General features: G+C 38.1%; 1 pseudogene; it reads right to left on the bottom strand.

The window, feature by feature from the left end:
* Positions 1 to 4,608: 4,608 nt before the first annotated feature.
* LOC143690500 (TGF-beta-activated kinase 1 and MAP3K7-binding protein 2 pseudogene) lies at positions 4,609 to 5,520 on the bottom strand (annotated as a pseudogene).
* Positions 5,521 to 5,886: the final 366 nt, after the last annotated feature.

Below are 5,886 nucleotides of genomic sequence, written 5' to 3'. Positions count from 1 at the left end.
ATGACCAGTTAATGTGTTAGTTACAAATATAACCAAGCCATAGTCCATCGAGACACTTGCAAAATATGCGTGAACAGGACATGGAAATAACAGTGCAGAGAAGTTAAGTCAGTGGTAAATCTGAGCCTGGGCTGTGTTAAGAGTAGGTAATTCGGTTCTCATCCAGATAGGTAGGCTGTAGAAAGTCTTCACATCTGAAAATAATTTTCTGGGATATTTAAAATTTAACCAAATGAAAGAGAGAGAAAGATATTTCAGACATAAGATACAGTATGTGCAAACACGCACTTTTCTTTCTCAGTGCTTTTCATATGCTCTATCAAGTAACAACAAAATATATTTGCTGGTTCTCAGGGTTTTTGAGGAATTGAAAAAGAAAGTGGTATAATTCCTACATTGAAGAAATGCTTATGAATGAAATATGACCAATAAAATCGAATGTATAAAAAAGTGGAATATACATATCACAGGAAACTAAATAGAAAATAATAGTGTGTGTGAGTGGTAGGGGTGTGCAAAGGGCTTTTCCGCTGACCTTTAGATACAGCCAACATTAGTGCTGCCAAGGCTGTGGTGGTTTCTCTGTGGCTTTGAGGGAATGTGTAGTCCAGCCTATGATGAGAATATGTTCAGAGGTGCTGTTTGTTGCTTACTGATTATTTGACAGAAATAATGGCATGAATTATATGTGAACTACCTCAAGAGAAGTGTGACATCCTGCTGTTTCTGTAAATACATATTTTTTAACAACAGAAATTCTACAAAGAACATAAAACAAGGAACTTTTCTGTGTAATAAAGTGAATAAGATACTGGTAGAGAAAATGAGATTGATCTAAATAATTCAGAAATATTCTAATGATGTTCATAGAGAAGACTAAGCTTTCATACTTATCAGTGTACACAATTTTGACCCTGGCATGAATTATGTGCAGGGAGTATGAAAGCTTAGGAATTGTGTTGATATGGATTGTATTTAATCACCTTTTTATTAGAAATTATATTAATATACACGAGTTCATGGATTAGCATTAAGTCAATTTACAGCCACAGCAATAACGTAAAGATACCATCAGCTTCCTTGGGGTCTGCCTCAGCTGAGAGAACTGCTTCGTCTGAGGGCTTGTATTTTCAGTAGTAGCCTGCCTCCACGGGCCAAGCGAGGCAGTGGAAAAAAAGGCCCAGCCATGGGTCTAATGTGGAAAAGTGACAGGAAACTCGTTTCAGAGCCAGGGTGGTGAGGCCATGCTGAGCCTACAGTGTCCTTCCATCTTTATCCCCTGCCCCCTCCTGCAGACACCTTGCATCCCAAACTTTATCATAGCATGTGTTTATAGAGAGCACAACCTGGACAGCAGGGAAGGGTCTTTGAAATCTGGGCCCATTACATCAATCCTCTAGGCTGGATGTCTTTTCCTATAATGCCTCCAGTGTGAGTTGTGGACATATATGCTTCTCTAACAAACCCTGTTAAAGCAAGCACATATAGCTTTCAGTTGTCAGGAGGTAAGTGGGGCTGAGGAGGAGAAGGATTCATATTGTGAAATAAGTTCACATTATGAAATAAAATATTTCCTTATCTTGCAGATATCACTGGCCCCCTTCAGAATCAATAAGCCCCATTATTTATATTTTATTCATTCATTCACCATGTATTCAAATTCAGTTCTATTAATGAGACAAGGAAGGACTGATTTGTCACTCATCACTTAGAACTGCAGAAGAAGTTGATAAACTAGACCTCTTTTAAGACAAAGAGCATCAAAAGCAAGAATTTGGAGTCTATTTTCAAATTCAGGATTGCTATATTTCTTCCCATGTATAAAATGCAAAGCCTGGAAGTCGAGGCTTTATTTAGCATTCATATAGAGAGCAGCCACCAGAAAAGGCACTAAACAACCTGTTTATTTGTAAAATGTCCACTCGTGATCATTTACAGTAGGCGACAGTCTGCATTGTATCCTGTCTCGCTACATTTCGGCACTTCCTTTAGCCCCATTCTATGCACTTATGTTTAATTTCAGAGTTCTCTCTTTTGAAATGCATGTGGTTATTACTGTTGCTTGATTTCATTCAGCTATATGCATTTTAATTGTGTGATTTTTTTAAAACTTCCTTATAAAAATACATGGTCAGAATAAAGAGGTGCTTGAGGTTGCTTCCAATTTGTTTGCTTTTCTTTTCTTTTTGCCAGCTTTTATCCCATGTCCTAAATATGTCCAGCCTTCATAAATACATAGGTTACTGCCATCAAACAAGGTTTAGAAAAAAGTTGGAGATACGGCTGCTGTCGCTGGTGTTGAAAATATACTTAGGCAATAAAAATCTCATTTGAAAGTTCTGCAGGGTGCCAGACAGAGGAAGCAAGCTTGCCTTTGTTGTTCTGTCAGGGGCTTGAAAATATCTTTTGTTTTAATCATCCCTGTGAAAGACAAAAACACTATTGTGTCACCTACCACTAAATGCGTCCCATTGACCTAATTTTTGTCATGTTTTGTACAATTCACTGTGCAGAATCCTCATGGCTTCAAAGAATATCAGAACGTTGAGGGCAAAACATAGAATAAGGAAAGTTATTATGTACATGGTTTCATCTAATTAACATTGCTTAATTTTAAGGTATTGCTTCTCTCAGATAAGGCTTAAAAGGAGACATGATCACGTTTAATCGCTAAAAGGAAAAAAATGAATATTCGCTAACAAAGGACTGTCGCACTATACGTATAGAAATATGAGAAAATGATAAAGAAGAAAATGAATCACTTAAAGCAGACTCCAGATGTCTGTACAGAAAAAAAAAAAAAAACCAAAACAAACAACAACAAAGAAAAAACACTTTGGGTATTTCACTGCAGGTTTATACAAATAATGCATACTGCTTCCTTTTAATCTTTAGATCTTAGATCTTCACAGAGTGGAGATGCTTCCAGGGAAGACAAGGACAAAGTACCACAAATTCATGAAATTCTTCCCCTATCCACTGGCAGTAAGCAGCAGAAAGCTGTTTCAGTAGTTAAGCCTTGTTCCTTTTCTTTGAAGGTGTTTCTGAAGTAAAAATACTATCATGCTATTCCTGTTGCCTATCAAAATTCAGTAGTTAGATGAGGGGCAAAAGATATAAATAGCATCTAAGTAATGAATATATTGAGAATTATCCATTACAGGATGCTGGTTGCTCTGGACCTGGTGTGATTACTCGCAACCAAGACTTTCATCAGATTACCTTTTGGGCTGTGAATTTAACTACCGTAGCATTAAACCGAGATATTATTAGCCCTGCAGGTTAACACTTAACATCAGCACCGCACCATCTTGTCACACCTTCAATTTGATAAAATCCCTATAGCAGTGCAACTTTCCCCCTGATGACAGAATAGTTTCTTGAACTTTAGATGTGGTTTTAGAGCGGACATATGGCCTTTTGCTCAGAAATGTTTTGTAATCTCCCACTTTTCACAGCAATTATTTGAAATCAATTTTGTTTGATTTCAAAAAGTTAAGGTTCAAAATGTAAAAAAAAGGTTACAAGATGGTGCAAAAAAGACACAGGCATTGCAATTAAACTGAGCTTCCTCATTATCCTCTGTGTCTTGAGTCTTTGACGTTTTGATGGTAGACCATTCATCTCTGGGTTTTTGTGGCACAAGATTTACAATTCCAGTATCATCATGAGAGTAATGAATAGTGCTGAATTAAAATATACTCTTCGGGCATGAAGAGAATAAGACTCATTGGTTAAGGAAAGGCAATCTGGAGTTGTCACTTATGTCTTCTCAAATGTGCACTTCTTTGAGTGAAGATATTTGGAATATGGAATTTGATCTTTTCAGGTGCCATCCAGTTAGGTTATTCTCCATTTCATTGACCTCGGCTTTTAGTTTACCCAAATTTTTCTTTCAAATCTCAAATTCTCATTGAAGTCCTTCCATTCCATCTTTCAAATGTTCCAGTAAAGGGCTGGCCATGGTGGCTCAGCAGGTAAGAGTGCTTGCCTGCCATTCCCGAGGATCCGGGTTCGATTCCCGGTGCCTGCCCATGTTAAAAAAAAAAAGTTCCAGTAAAGTTTGTGTGTAGGCAGCATTATCAGAGCCCATGCTCAGTTTCCGTGCTTCATTTATTCTATCTGCATGCATTAAGTGTGGTCCTGAATATTGTGTCTACATAGTGATCATCATTTAAAAGGTTTAAAAGATTTGTAAGTCCAAAGTTTAGGAATAACATCCCTGGAGTAGCTGCAGGGGATGGATTGGGAGAAACTTTAATTTTGAAAGTATATTTTGTATTGGGTTGAGTGCCACCACTCAAGGGGAAGTTGCAGAGTTATTGCTCAGGGCTTGACTTGGAGAAGATGGTGAACATAAAGGCAGGACCCATACACACTTGCCCAGACATATTTATAGGAGCAGAAGATGCTCCTGAGTTTGTGGGTAGGAACATTGTGAGCTGATTACACGTGGTCTGCTTATCCCCTCTTGTGGTATTAACTGATTAGAGACCTAAGATTCACTTCTGCACTGGCTGGCAGCTATGTAAACAGTGGACTGATTTCTATTTAAGACCTGGTTGTTGAGTCAAGAGGAACTTCTGGAGGTTCAAGATCCACAGGAACTCAATTTAGAATTGTTTTTTTCAGTGTGTAATTCAGGTTTGATTTCAGTCCCATTTTTTTTTTTTTTAGGCCTGTTGAAATAATATGAATGTTATATTGGGCAGAGGCAGAAGACTGTGAGCTGTTGAATGAATTATTAATAGTTGTAGAGTTGTGAGTAGTAGTGAGCTGATGGTTACGCCACAGTTGAATTGAGTTATGTGGCAAAGGATTAGATGTAGAATATGTTGTCCATGGACCAGATTGTAAAAATTGATAGAATTGTTGAGGTTCATGAAATTAAACTGAAATACCCTGAAACCAGGATCAGTGATATAGATGGAATTTCCTAGTAAACTGTTAAGTACAGGCAAGAGTGTACATATTATGTTCAAAGATTTAGAAATATTACAAGCATCCGATATATGGGACAAAAGTTACCATGATGGGATCAAACCTGGGCATTTTCAGAGAAAACTTAGATACTCTTTTGCTACCTAAGTGAAATTCAAGGTGTAGCACTTAATTTGAAGCAATACTAGAGGTCCTGGGTATGCTCTAAACATTAAAGCCTTGAGGACCCTGAGCTGGTGCTGTCTGTGACTCCTGCTTAAATAGCTTATTATTGAGCTAACCACCTTGAAGTTTTCTATCATTGATGCCTTGCTTTAGAGTCCTACTTCCATTGATTCTATTTCCTTCTCTTACATGGTGACAATATACTGCAACTGTGACTCCAAATTGACAGAAATGATTGTGTAGAACAGAAATTCCAGGGTCATCTGGAAAATGCAGGTTTCCTTCACTGTGAAGATACCTTGTACTCTCTTGAGAGAGAACTGCACAGCAGGCATCCAGGTTATTATGAATGAGCAATTTACACCTAGATACAACTTCAGGTACTTCAGGTTGAGAGAACTGTCCAGTATTCATGGGATTAAACTGAGGTATACACCTTTCTGGGCAACTAGGAGTTGTGATGTAAGATCTCACAGAGATAGAATATCTCTGTAGACTGTTAAGTCTTAGGTCATGTAAAAACCTGAACGCTATTTCTATGGCTTCCTTGGGTCATTTGCATGTTGCTTGTTTGGGAGTATTGTACAATAAATGATTGTGAGACTTACTGGAAATAATACTCATCTCTTCTGTCCAAGCATTTTCCTTTAACACCTCTGTCACCTCCAGCACCACAGCTGCTGCCAGTGCTGTTGCTTCCTCAGAATCCATAGATAGGGGGCAATTCAGCCTCTGTCCCTCACCACTCAGCCTCCTTTCATGGCTGCTATTGATCTTGGC

Source organism: Tamandua tetradactyla, chromosome 7 (genome assembly GCF_023851605.1).
Source record: "Tamandua tetradactyla isolate mTamTet1 chromosome 7, mTamTet1.pri, whole genome shotgun sequence".
Taxonomy (NCBI): Eukaryota; Metazoa; Chordata; class Mammalia; order Pilosa; family Myrmecophagidae; genus Tamandua; species Tamandua tetradactyla.
Note: the sequence above shows the minus strand (reverse complement) of the source record. Positions and strands in the feature narration are given on the sequence as shown.